This window comes from Elephas maximus, chromosome 1 (assembly GCF_024166365.1).
Source record: "Elephas maximus indicus isolate mEleMax1 chromosome 1, mEleMax1 primary haplotype, whole genome shotgun sequence".
Lineage (NCBI taxonomy): Eukaryota > Metazoa > Chordata > Mammalia > Proboscidea > Elephantidae > Elephas > Elephas maximus.
In genome coordinates, this window is record NC_064819.1 from 200958946 (window position 1) to 200973261 (window position 14316).

Sequence of the window (14316 nt, forward strand, 5' to 3'; positions counted from 1 at the left end):
GCCTTTTTATTCATTGCTAATTTGATAGCTGGAAAAAAAAAAAGTACATCATCTTCATCAGTTATGTGGGAAACATCATGTTGGTTCAACGTGACTCTACCACCTGAGCTATATTTAATTGGTTCAAGTGTGTCTGATTAGAATTGTGTCAGTGGGTCCCTTCCCTGAGATTTTTGGACTTGGAACCAGAAAGAATCTGAAGGTCTTAGTATGAAATTCAGATGCTGCTTGACATCTGTGCTTTCCACTATGTGGAAAAAATGCAGTTTGTAATAAAGAAAAATAAAATCAATATGCAGAGAAATGCAATGAGAAGATATGGAGAGAAAGACCTGGCTGCGTCAGAATTCTGGATTCCAGTCACTCAGTAATCCCAGATGTATCCCTTCTCTTCCTATGGATGGGTTTTCCATTTTTTATTGGTTTGATGCATGTCTCCTTTTGCTTAAGCAAGTTAGAGCTAGAGGGCTACTTGTAACAAAAATGGTCGTGACTAATATGCCTGGATCTGTTTCCTGACTTCCTATTCTATTTCTTTGATCTACAGACCTCCTCCTCCTTTTGAACCAATACCACAGTGTCTTAATTATTTTAACTTTGTTTTTGAGGTCTGGTAAACAAGTTTTTCCTCAATACTCTTTTACAAAAATGTGTTGGCAACATTTTAACATTATTTTTTGCAGATGAATTTTGTGATCATTTTTTCAAGTCCTGAAAAGAAAACAAGTGGAATTTCGTTTAGTATTGCACTGTAATTTTAGTTAATTTGGGGAAAATTAATGTTAAACCTTTTTGAAATTTATAGATGTAACATATTCTTTTGTAAAACAGCCAAATAATAATGATATTGGTCCCCTTTTCAAAGGTTCCATTCCTTTCCCCGGCTTGATGTGTATCTTGCAACTTTTATTACTCAGCTGATCTGCTCTTATTTTTAAATTGCTTTTTTAAAAAACTTGAATGATATGCAGCAGTATTTTTCTTTAATTTTTTTTATTTTGAGATCTATCCATGTTCATACAAATAGGTACCCTTCATTCTTTTTATTTGCTACAGAGAATTTCATCATATACCCCCCCCCAAAAAAAAAAATCAAACCTGTTGCCGTCAAGTTGATTCTGACTCATAGCAACCCTATAGGACAGAGTGGAACTGCCCCATAGGGTTTCCTAAGAGTAGCTGGAGGATTCAAACTGCCAACCTTTTGGTTAGCAGCCAAACTCTTAACCACTACACCACCAAAGCTCCTTTCATTGTATAGGTATATGTTATTTATCTGATGATTTTCCTATTGAAGGACCTTTAGGTTATTACTATTTTTTCAGTATTACAGCAACATTACCATAAACTATTGAAGCATATTTTTTTTTTTCACATTTCTCTAAGAAGTTACCAAAACACAGAATTGCTGGATTTGAGGATATGCATATTTGAATTTTAAATTTTATCTGCCAGAAAGTCAGTACCAGTTTTTATTCCTACCAAGAGGCAATAATAGACATACGTCAGCTTCCTTACAAATTTGAGGGGATTATAATTCTTTTAAAATTTCCGCCTATTTGAAACAAAAGAAAAATATAATTTCATAGTTTTTTTGTTTTTATTTCAGTGGTTAGTATTATGGTTGAATAAAAAAACAAAATAGCTTTACTTATTCAGTTGGCTACATTATTTCAATGTCTTTGAATACCTAGTTTACAACCTTTGTCCATTTTTCTGTTTTTGTTGTTTGATTTTTTTCTTAATGATTTAGTCCAGTTGATGTGTTCATTATGCACGTTGAATATTAATATTTTGTCTGTAATATATATAATGAAAATTTTTTTCTAGGCTGTAAGTTATCTTTTAACATTATGTATGCTATCTTTTGCAACAGAGAAGGTTTATTATTGATGTAGTCTAATTGACTAATCTTTTGGTTTATTGCTTTTTAATACATATCTTGTGTCAGAAAGCTCCCATAACCTAAGGTTAAATATATTTTTCTCCTAATAATTTTATACTTTTAAAATTTTACATATACCTCTTTGACTCAACTGAAATTTATTTTTGTGCATGTGTTAAGGCTACTATATAATTTACTTCCTTTTCCACATTTGTATTATCATGTCTGTGAATTGTCTGATCATATTTTCTGTTGAGCAGACGAAGGCTAGATTCCCCTCCAAAATGTTCCATCCTTCTCATCAAAAAAAAAAAAAAAAAAATACAAATCCATGGCTGTCAAGTCAATTCTGACTTATAGAGACCCTATAGGACAGAGTAGAACTGCCCCTTATGGTTTCTAAGAAGCACCTGGTGGATTTGAACTGCTGACCTTTGTTTGGCAGCTGTAGCTCTTAACCACTATACCACCAGGGTTTCTGTAGTACATACAGACATGGTATATGTGAGTACATTGAGGTCTGTAGTAGAGAACTGGGCACAATGTATTGGAAAGACTTTTGATCTTGGACTAACCAGGTTGTAAACTTGGCTTCATAATTTATTAGCAGTATGACACTGAGAATGGCACTTTACCTCTATGAATCTGTTTCTGTATCTGATATGGAAAGGTAATACATGCAAGGATAGGGCTCTTATGAGCAATAAAGGACTTGATATGTGTGAACAGGCTCACAAAATGCCTGATATGGTATGGACTCAATAAATCAAGATTCCCACTCAGATTCCAGAGGACTTGAGTGACAGAGAAAGCCAAGTCAAAGCAGTAGAAAACTATCGTAATCCTCTGATCCTCTCATTCTTAGTGGAGAGCAGAGGATATATTAACATAATGTTTAGTTCATATTGGGGCCTTGGTGGCACAGTGGTTAAGAGCTCAGCTGCTGGATTCAAACTGCCGGCCTTTTGGTTAACAAAATCTTTAAGGCTGAATCCACCCTATAGCTAAATCAATGACATATTAATCAGGGATTCCAATAAGCTTGAATTTTCCTTAACTTACAAATAAATCAAAAAGAAAAAAAAAAATCTTACTTCCAGTGTTTTATAAAGTTAGTTGACTCCATATATCCATAAGTAAAAAAAAAAAAAAAAAAAAAAAACCTCATTACACCAAGCCTTTGTTTATTTTTTAACTGGACAAATAAGCTTCATCCAGATTTGAGAAGTCACTTAGGAGTGTTCAAAACCAACACGAGGGCCACTTTATTTTGAAGTGATGTAAGGATCCAGTTACTGCTAAATTAATAAATAGAACTAAAATAGAAACCAGTGAACCCAATATGAAGTACTTTACAGATGTTTGGAGTTTGACGATGTAGAAAAGTGGAGGCCAGTCCCCACTTGGACAAGAGTTTGTTTCTTCTACTTAACTCTAGTCAGAGCTAATAATCAGAATGATTTTGAATGGCCCTAAATAGTTTTTCAAGTTTGGGTAGGTCCCATCTGGTCATTTGTAATTTGACTGTCAAATCTGTATGCACAAACCCTATTAGTTGTTGTTAGTCATAACATTCTATGATATTGTGAGTCTGTGGTTTTTAGAGAGATGCTCATTTCATGCATATATGCCTCAGTTTCAAAATGTGAAGTCTTGAAACAAGTGAAACATGTTTTAATCCACCCAGGAAGACTGTGAGTTCCTTTGTAGCAGGAACCATGTTTTCTATGACTTGCACCTCCAAAACACTCATTGGAGGATTCAGACACATGGTGTACTTCCATACATATATTAATGGCAGTTAACTGAAAACATTATTGAGTGGTTTAGGGATTTTGGCTGGCAAACTTTATAAATTATTTTGAGGTCTGTTTTCCCAAATAGATTCTATCCTTCTTGATGATAAGGATATAAACTGCTTATTTCTGTAATAGTGCTGTAGTGCATTTCGTAGGCACTCAATACATGCTAGTTGAGTGAGTGAGTGGAAAACAACTCAACAATTACTAAAATGAACTTTAAATGAGCAGTTAAATACAATATAGGCTAAAAAGTATAAAAAATGAACAGTTCTCTTTATAAGAAGATATATTAGCCAACAAACTCTTTGTTGTTGTTGTTAGTTGCCATTGAGTTGGCTGTGATTCATGGCAACCTCATGCATAACAGAACGAAATGTTGCCCAGTGCTTTGGCATCTTCACAATTGTTGGTATGTTCAAATCCATCGTTGCTGTCACTGTATTTTGAGTGCCTTCAAACCTAAGGGGCTCATTTTCCAGCAGTATACTGGACAGTATTCTGCTGTGATCCAGAGGGTTTTCATTGACTAATTTTCAAAAAGATCTCTAAGCTTTTCTTCCTAGTCTGTCTTAGTCTGGAAGCTCCACTGAAACTTGTCCACCATGGGTGGCGCTCCTCGTATTTGAATATCAGTGACATAACTTCCAGTATCACAGCAATATGCAGGCTACCACAGTATGACAAACTGACACACGGGGGTTGGGGGGGGTGGAACAAACTTTTAGGGGAGTGGAATATATTTACACCTTGTTAGAAAGTTGTGTTTTATGTAAATAAGTAACACCTGTAATGGCCACTCTTCTAGTTTTAAAAATTCCGTGGGGAGAGGAAATGTTCCTGGGGTAATTCAGTATCTTTATGTCTAATGGCCTTCTCTTTCAGTGGTGGGGGCATTCTTTTTTGTTCTCTAAATGCATAGTCATACATATTAACCTGGAAACCACTGAGAGTAGTGGCTGTAACAGTGTTGAAAGCTTGATACCAGCAGGTGATGTCAATATATTGAAAGCCAAGTCCTGTATAAAAAGCTTAGAGAAGGGTGGGTGCTGAGAATATGTTAAGAAAAAGCAAAACTTCCAAAGGACAAAGGGGCGGCTTTAGTTTTTACATATTCTATCAAAGGCCAGTTTTGCTGCCTTCAAGCTAATCAAAGTGATGATAGGTTACTTACTGCTGTCAAGTTGTTTGTAAATATTTGTGTTTGTGGGTGTATATCAGTGTCTTAGTCATCTGGTGCTGTCATAACAGAAATACCACCAGTGGATGGCTTTAAAAAAGAGAAGTTTATCCAGGTAGGCTAGAATTCTGAATTCAGGGTGTCACCTCCAGGGGAAGACTTTCTCTCTCTGTTGGCTCTGGAGGAAGGTACTTGTCATCAGTCTTCCCTTGGTCTGGGAGCATCTCAGTGCAGGAACCTCAGGTCCAAAGGACACGGTCTGCTCCCAGTGCTGCTTTGTTGGTGGTATGAGGTTCCCATGTCTCTTTGCTCATCTCTCTCTTTTATATCTCAAAAGAGATTGGCTTAAGACACTAATCTTGCAGACCTCATCAGTATAATTACCACTAATCCATTTTATTACATCATAGTGATAGGATTTACAACATATAGAGAAATCACATCAGAAGATAAAATGGTAGACAGTCATACAATCATACACGGGAATCATGACCTAGCCAAGTTGCAGATATTTTGGGGGGACACAATTCAATTCATGACAATCAGCAAGACCATTCAAATTTCAGGGAGAAAGTCGTTTCTATATTCGCTTAATCTGAGACCTCTGATTTTCTCAATGTGCAGTCAGTCTGGGGAATTTCTTCTGTTCCCTGTGTCTCCAGACACAGGAGAGGCCTGATGGAGAGTGACGCAGGCAAAGGGCCGGACTGACTGGTTTCTCCCGCCCCCCCCAACCCCAGCTCCCACTCCCACCCCCAACCGCCTGCCTGGCTTCTGGGGCCCAGCTTGGTGTGTGGCTGCTGTTTATACCTACTAAAGTGCTTTCTGTGTTTGAATTGGCACTGCCAGCTTACATGCTAAAGCCCCAAGCTGTTCATGAGGTTTGTCCCAGAGCTTTGAAACCTATGAGCTGGCGACTGGGGAGAGAGAGTGTCTCTCTCAGTTTTTGGGTGAACTCCATGTCTTTTCCAAGAGGTTAGATCACTGTCCACAGTCCAGGCTTGCTAGACAGAATGTAACAGTCACTGTTTGAGACATCCTGAACTTTTACAGGCAAAAGGGGGGCGGGGGGGAGGTACGGAGAAAATGCCCAGGTCAGTTTAACATCTTGAAAATGAACATTTTATATTTGGTAAACAGAGCTTTTTACTGAACTGGAAAATTTTATCACCAAGGAAGGAAAGAAAAAAAAAAAAAAAAAAACTTCTTGTAATGGAAGGCGAATATATTATTACAAATTTCCAAATTCCATCCCGAGTCATGTTTGAGACCAGACCAGATTAATCAGTGGTTGTAGCAGGGGTATTAGGAATGATATAATTTTTATAAAAATTTCCCTGGCTATCTCTCTAGTCCTTTCGTCAGTTAATAAAGATTTTTAGAAGACTTGTCTTTTTCATAAGTGGCAAAATTAGGGAAACTTTGACACCGTTTTGTTCCCTGCACACAGCTCTTTGATCCTTCTCCTTGTTTCTCTCTTCTCATATTAGGGATATCAACGACTTTTTTGCCTGAGATTTCTCTCCCCTCCTCTCTTTCTTTGGGAAGTCTTGGTTCATGTGAGACATCTTATTTTGGCTATGTAAGTTTAAGTGCGGCTAGAATTATGTATATTAAAACCCACTAAAGCCAGAACCTGTGTAAGGCTGTCAGAAAAGGAAAACTCAAGTATTTTCTACTAATAGAGAGTGATAGAAAAGTGGTAAGACTGTACCCTGTCAAAGTTGGAAAAGTATTGAGACCTGGAAAAACAAGGCAGTCCCACTGAGTTCTGGCTCTTATAGATTTCATTATATTTTACTTCTGTTTGTGTGCTTATGAATGAACATGACATCGATATGTAAAAGACATCATACCTGAAGAACTAGTGAATTATTAAAAAGGAATAAAAGTGCAACAGCATCCAAACAAAAAAGTAGACACATTGAAGAATTAAGCTTATAGCTGGATATGACTGGATTCCAAGGTTCCTAGGAACTTTGTTTACAGGAAAACATAACAGAGCCCTTGATTCATTCTTCACCCCCTTTCCTCACCATCAAGTACAGAGCCTATGTTCTTATAAATATTTTAAGAATTTCATCTGTAATGTTTGCCTATGAAGAACATAAAAATGCCTTTGAATGGGGTAAGTGCCAGTCTTATTTCACCAAGCCAAGGGAAAGATTCCCTACTGTTGGGTTTCCACCTAAAAAAATGCTAGAGGGAAGTGAATAGCCGCTCCTCGACTCTTTAAAGGTGGTATATTTATTCTTGAGTTGAACTCAGTGGTCTTCTATTTTACAGTGATAGGCTCTTTCGACCTCCCTCTCCATACCTCATTCCTCAACCTAATTCATGCTGTTTTCCCGATAAGGGTTGAAGGACATATTAACTGAATACTTGTTTTGACCTTGTTTGGGAGCAGTGCCATTAGAGACTTATATCAACTCGAATGTGACATAGCTGTCCCACCATATGGGATGACTTTGTTTGCCATTCAAGAGGTTTATTGATGCAACTTGTATTCCCTAGTCCTCTTTGAGAAAAAAATGTTTATACCTGTGGGCATGTCCAGATGGCAGTGAAAGACTCGCATTCATGAGAACAGCATTTAGCAGTTCACAGTTGCCAAGGTAAGCAGCAAAGCATGCCCTCTGCCATTCCATTGCCTCATAAAGAAGCAGTCTCTAAGGTAACAGCCTAGCACCCTCAAGGCCAGAGATCCCTAGTGTTTTAGACTTGGAGCAAAGGGGTTAGAGAGATAACATGAAATAATACCAAGAAAAGCACTTTTTGTTCTGGCATTTTAAAAAGGGGAATGGGTGGGTGAGAGAGAAGGGGGTTCAGAGTTTTCCACTTTGAGTCTCAATAGAAATTTAATTCAGGTCTGCCCTGTGCATTGTGAGTGTAATGCCCCTTTCATGCGTTAATTTCAGAGACATAGGGGACTAATGGTCCAAGGCATGACTGCAGGGACAGCCTCTGGGCTCCCAGACTGTGATTGTCAAGTGGTGAATAGGCAGGCTCCCTGATTCTCCTGGAATTTGTGGCATTCTTGGGATTGTTGTTTTCTGTGTTATATCCCCTTAGTGCTGCCATTGGGATGGTAAAATGTCACCTAAACAAGTGTTCTTAAGAAGATATTACTGACCCTGACTAACAATTGATGGAAGGGGTTTTCTCTCTTAAATCCCTGTTTTCCCCAAGTGCAGAAAAACCTCAGGTAACAGCTTTTAGCCCTTTCAGCCAGCTATAGTGTAGATTATGAGTTCAGTAGGTAATGTAGAAGGATGGTATGTCCTTTAGAGAATTTGGCACATTGTTACTGCTTAATACTTAATATATTAGGGGTGGGGGGAATGTTTTTTTTCCACGCAGAGAACAACTTTAGAAATTAGGGAGGCTCTTAAGTTAAAAGAGGGAAGTGGTTTCTGATACCTGAGTTTGCATTTGCTTAATTTCCGTGTGGTTGGAGAAAAAAGAAGGGTTCCTTAAAAATCACAATAGGAGTCTGGATTGTAAAAGCATAATTGCTTGCTAGCTATGGTCTTGTTAATACTGTTCAGGTATTATTATTGAGGTACATGGGAGGGGGTGCAGAGACAGGTATTATTTTACCTTTCAACTTCAAATAGACTATATTGAGCATATCTGATTGGACTGGCATAATGTAAAACCACATTTAAGAACAAATGGTAAGTGAACTAGGATAGACGAACAAAGGGTCAGTCTGGGTTAGAAAATGTCAACTTGTTCAATTCTTTCACTTTGGTTTACTATCTCACCAAGCAGTGTATTGCATATATAACAGAGAAGGACACAAATGAGTGGACTAGCTCTTTGACACTCCCTGTTTTAACCCAGCCTTGACAGGAACCCACTAGGTCGCAAGGGCAATGAAACTGCCCTTGTTTCATTACCCCTTTGAGTGGGGGTAATGCAAACTCCTACCTTTTGTACCAATGGACTGGGAGAGGGACACATTAGCCCTGACAGTCTCTACTGCCACATAAAGGAGTCTTTGCTGTCTCACAGTTAAAACATACCATAGCATTCTCCTTTGCACTGTGTCATCTAAAAACAGCAGGCCTCCTCCTGGCCCACCACAGCAAGATTATATTAGCCACAAGAGTCCTGGAAACCGTCAATCACTTCCGGTATTGAAGGGATATGAAAAGATACCCATTCCTTGAAAATTCATTTTGGATAGAGCAGAAGTAAAGCCTCCACGAGGCCTCAAACAGGGCAAGCTATAGAGAAACCATCTTAAAAGCCTGGTCATGAATACTTACTTATATCAACATTGAGTAATAGAGCTGAAAGGAACCTCATAAAATTCACTTGTTTAATATTCTGCCTTTAAGCTGGTGAATACTGAAGTCATCCAAAAAAGAGACTTAGTTGTTCCTTTCCTAATATCTCTAGAAGGAAATCCTAAACAAAAGCCCCTGAAAGCTAACTTCATACTTTGGCCTCTCAGAACATCTTGTGTCAAGTTAAAACCCAAGCTTTTTAAAATTCAACTTTTTTTTTTTTTGCTATTAGCTATGCATAAATATTATGCATAAAGAGAACCAGCTAGTACAATACAAATCTGAATATGTTTCTAAAATTTCCCGTCAAAGGAATTTATGGGAATCCCATCCCCAATTTTTGTACAGATTCTGGTTTGTAAGCATGTTTGGAAGTTTTCAGACTACGTAGAGATAATGTTCTATGTAAGAAAATAATAGTAACAGATAGGGATTAAAGGCAATGATATCAGGTAAAGGCAGCAATGATCCGTTAGTCATCTTGAAGGTATGTTTTTCTTTCTCTCGCCTCTGTGGCTTGCATAGGTATCCATGTGGATTGGGTTCTGTAAGAAGGTTCTCTTCAAAGTGAGGTCCAGAACCTTGGATCAAAGAGTTACCTTCTAGCTGTAGGAGAGCAGAGGGACAGCATGCTCCCTTGTAGTGGGAGCAGTGTTGTTAAGTATGAAATCTCAGGGTTTTCATACCCTGTAGAGGGAAACTCACTTTTTGTGATTGATTTTCTTAGGGGTGTTGTTGTTTGAAGCCTTGCTATGATTGGCTATATGCAAAGTATCATAATATGTTGACCCTAGAGATGATTCTACCACTCATCTGTCAGTTTGTTGTACTGTGGTGGCTTTCATGTTGGTATGATACTGGAAGCTCTGCTACCAGTATTTCAAATAGCATCAGGGTCACTCATGGTAGACAGGTTTTAGTGGAGCTTCCAGACTAAGACAGACTAGGAGGAAAGGCCTAGTAGTCTACTTCTGAAAAGTTGCCAGTGAAAACTCTGTGGATCAGAAGAGAAAATTTTCACCTGGACTCAAACGTGCCAGTGATCATGAAGATGGCACATGAATGGGCAGTGTTTCCTTCTCTTGTACGTGGTTTGCCATACATTGGAGCCTACTTGATGGCAGCTAGCAATAACAATAACAGAAGGAATTAATGCAAGTACTCGTTTTTCTACCCTCACCCATCTGATGGGAGAATTAACAGATATGAAGATTAGTTAACCCAAATATTTTAATGATAAGATGTGATTGGCCTTAGGCAGCTCTTCTATGTTAATGTTGTATTTAGAACTGGAACTTTTGTCATGGTTCATACATTCAATAAACTTCATATATAAAATGAAAGGGCTGGATTTGTTCATTTCTAGGGTCCCTCTGAGGTCCAAATAAATAAATTTAATTGTCTTTCTAACCCAAATAAGTGTTATGGAAAATATTCCTAATATCTATAATACAGAATTCTGATTAGATAACAATATGCTCCCTAGCTGATTGAACGGTACTGGAAGATTATCCTTAGTTCCAAAAGTAGTTGTCTGAAAATTTATTATTGGAAATTAATTTTTTTAAGGCTTAAGGGGAAGAATAGCACAGGTGCAAAATGTTGAGTCATGAAAATTAAGCTATCTCCTTCGCAACGATGACTGTAACTATGTTAGTCATGATTATCAATATAAATTACTATCTTTTTAAAACCTTCTTTTCAGTGGGAATTGATTTAGAGCAATCATGAGAGAACTTCCCCCCAAATTTATATCAAATTAAAAACCATACAAACAAATATGGAATGCTTGACCTTAACACTGATTTTTATCCTAATTACTGAAAATGAATCATTCCTAATCAGAAATGGTTAGGAGACCAGGTCTCAGAGTAATAAACATGTAGAATCTGTAGCCGTATTTAAATAGTATTCATTAACAATTAATGAGAAAATTGTTAGCATGTTACCTCAGTTGGTTTATATTATATTCATTGACTCAAATAAAAAAGAATATTAAAAAACTGGAAGAAAGTTATAGATCCTTTTCCATATATGGGGCAAATTTCTCTTTGGTTTAAGAAAATCCATTATGAAGAAAATCATATCATATTGGGTAGTGCGATAAAGTAAATTTTAGCATTTCTCCTTACGTCTCTGCTTTACTCAGGATTAAACACTGGAATAAGTAAGAACTCTACAAGTATGTTTTGAGAATGATGTTACACCCTTCCCTTCACTCCAGTCAAAAGAGCAAGGCAATCACAAACTTTAATTTAACATTTTACAAAAAAGTGTGCTGTGTTCTTTGTGTCTTCAGCTTACAGTTCATTTACTGGTCATTATCAGGGTACACATTACTGTCTCAGCAATTTGTCCTCTCTATTTGAAAAGGCCTAGAAAAGGTTTTTTTTGTTGTTGTTTTTTTTTCTGATTTAATATAAACCACCAGGTATTTATTAGTATCAGCCATGAGTTCAAGGCTATGCTGCATGGGGGCTACTGTTAGAATGCGAAGACAAGAGCCTTACTCTTAAAAACATTTAAATTTTGGGGAGGAAACAAGATGCAAAATCATAAAACTGTTAATAATAAACATGATAGAAGAGAATTAAGGAACAGCATGTTGTATTGAAGATAGTCTGGAAGCCAGAATCTTGAACTCTTGTATGGATCCTCCTAGTGTCTAGTGGAGCCCTGGTGGCAAAGTGGTGAAGAGCTCAGCTGCTAACCAAAAGGTGAGCAGTTAGAATCCACCAGCTGCTCCTTAGAAACCCTGTGGGACAGTTCTACTCTGTCCAATAGGGTCTCTATGAGTCAGACTCGTCGGCACTGTTTTTTTTTTTTTTTAGTGTCTAGTTGTGAAGTCTTGGGCAAGTCAACAGTGCTGCCTGGTTATCCTCACTCTAAAACGAGAAGTTACATTGGATACACATGAAGGGCTCTATCTGGTCCTATGAGTCGAGAAACATCATGAGATTTTAATTTTAAAAGGAGGACAGTCATTCAAGGTTTTAGGAAAGAAGGGAGATATGAACTGGGACTTGGAGGATGTGTGTGTGGCTGCCACTGGTAAGGGGGAGGTGGTAAGTTTCGCCCTGTTTGATTATAAACACCAATCCTGATCAACACTTATTGAGTGATGGATTTGAAAACTCTAATACTGTGATACAGGGGTTGGAGGGTGGTTTTTAAGGGAAGCTAGTGTTTGACAAGGACAAAAAGAGCTCCAGAAAAAAATAAATAATTTGTGTTCAGGATATATAAAATATTCTTTTTGGACGAGCTCATTCTGTCATTGCTAGTGCTATTGCAGATCTCTTAGCCAGACCCCAAATAGCAATCTGCCTTGACCATAATTCCTGCATTCATTTACTTGTGCATTGCTTTTTATTACTCGTGGTCAGTGTTTAGCCTTTGAAATTCTGTGGTGTGCAAATAGCTTTAATACTTCAGTTTTTTTTTTTTCTGTAAATAAGTCATAATTTAACTTTATTTTGAAAGTCTCCCAATGACCTAAGGATGTTGTGAGGATAAAGTGAGATAATATATGTAAAAATGTTTTCAATTTTTATAAAGAGAGGTGGATTACATGTATGTGTGTATTTCATTTGTCTTTTATAATTTGGGTCCTCAAAGAAAAGCAGGTTCTACACAAAAAAGATTTTCAATTGGTTTAGAAGCCGAAGCTAATCTGAATTCTACAAAACAAACTCAAGAGATAAGTTTGCTTTTTTAAGATGGTCATAGGTTATGGTTGAAAGAAGCACAAAAGTGATTGTAGACAGAAATAGTTTAATATCTTTACAAATTTTTTTTTCTTTTCATAAATCTTTCTTTCAGTTGATGGAAGTTCTAAATCTATAGAGCTTTTTGTTCCAGCAATGGCAGTATGGTACCCTGGAGGGATGCCTTCAGCATGACTGCAAAGAATGCCTTTCTGATACTCATATCAATAGGGAAGAAATTCTTGAACTGTGGCTGTTTTAAAGACAAAGCTATAGCTCTCACATTGCTGTAAGTATTTATAGTTAAGGCCATTTAGTACTCACCTGAAATGCGATTAGAAAAGCAAATAAGGCAAGAGGATTATAAATAATTTTAGTTATGTAGCAATATTTCTGACTCTCTTTAAAAAAGATAACATACTATTCTGATTATGAAAGCAATACATCTTAATTAGAACTTTATAAAATATATAAAAATATAAAGAAGAAAATGAAAATTATTGACAACCTCCTTACCAGAGTTAATCACTTTGACCTTTAAATATATTTCCTGCTATTTTTTTTTATTAGTTACTATTTTAGTATTGCTAGAGCCCTGACGGTATAGTGGTTAAGAGCTACCGCTGCTAACCAAAAGGTTGGCAGTTCGAATCCACCAGCTGCTCGTTGAAAGCCCTATGGGGCGTTTCCACTCTGTCCTGTAGGGTTGCTATGAGTCAGAATTGACTTGAGGGCAATGGTTTTTTTTTTGGTTTTGGTACATACTGTATTAGTTATTCCACTAATTACTTCTGTTATCTTATATACAAAATATATGTTTATGTTTATATGTAGCAACTATAAACAATATGGGAGTAAAACCACAGGTGGTTTCAGGTTTTGATAAGACTCCAAGTCAGAAAGATCTTGCCCAAGTCCATGTCCTCATTTTGTTGGGACCTCTTTTGTCTTTTACTCTGGTTTCTAATCAGCTTCTCTAGTCCTTGCCAGATGATATTGGATTAGTCACTATTGCCAAATTCTCTGTCTCTATGTTTGCAATGGTCAAACATCAGTTGGGTAATTCATATTTATTATAAAAAATATTTTATGAACAGATTTTGTTTTAGAATTTGTGTTTTTTTTTTTTTGCTAATTATACAGAGCCAGTGCCAGAGAGAAACTTGCTTCCTATATGAAAGTAGTTTCAGCAAAAACACTTGCTATGAAATGCCTAAGAATCACTTGCACAAAAACAATCTAGAAAGTTAGACCAGATGCCAGACTATGCAAAGCTTTTTAAGATAAGACAAGAAGTTGGTGTTTTATTTTTGGTTCAGCAGGAAAACGTTGGGAAGTGTAAGCAAATTTGTGTTTTATGAGCTGATTCAACTTTTAATATGATCACTCCAACTGCTATGCCGCTTGTAGAGGGAGATCATTTAGTAGTCCAGTTGTGAAGTAATATGGT

The 14316-nt window shown here is 37.0% G+C and overlaps 1 long non-coding RNA gene across 12 annotated transcripts in view; it reads left to right on the forward strand.

The window, feature by feature from the left end:
* LOC126085713 (uncharacterized) overlaps positions 1 to 14316 on the forward strand; it is a 325767-nt gene that overhangs the window by 59583 nt on the left and 251868 nt on the right. The window lies entirely within an intron of this gene.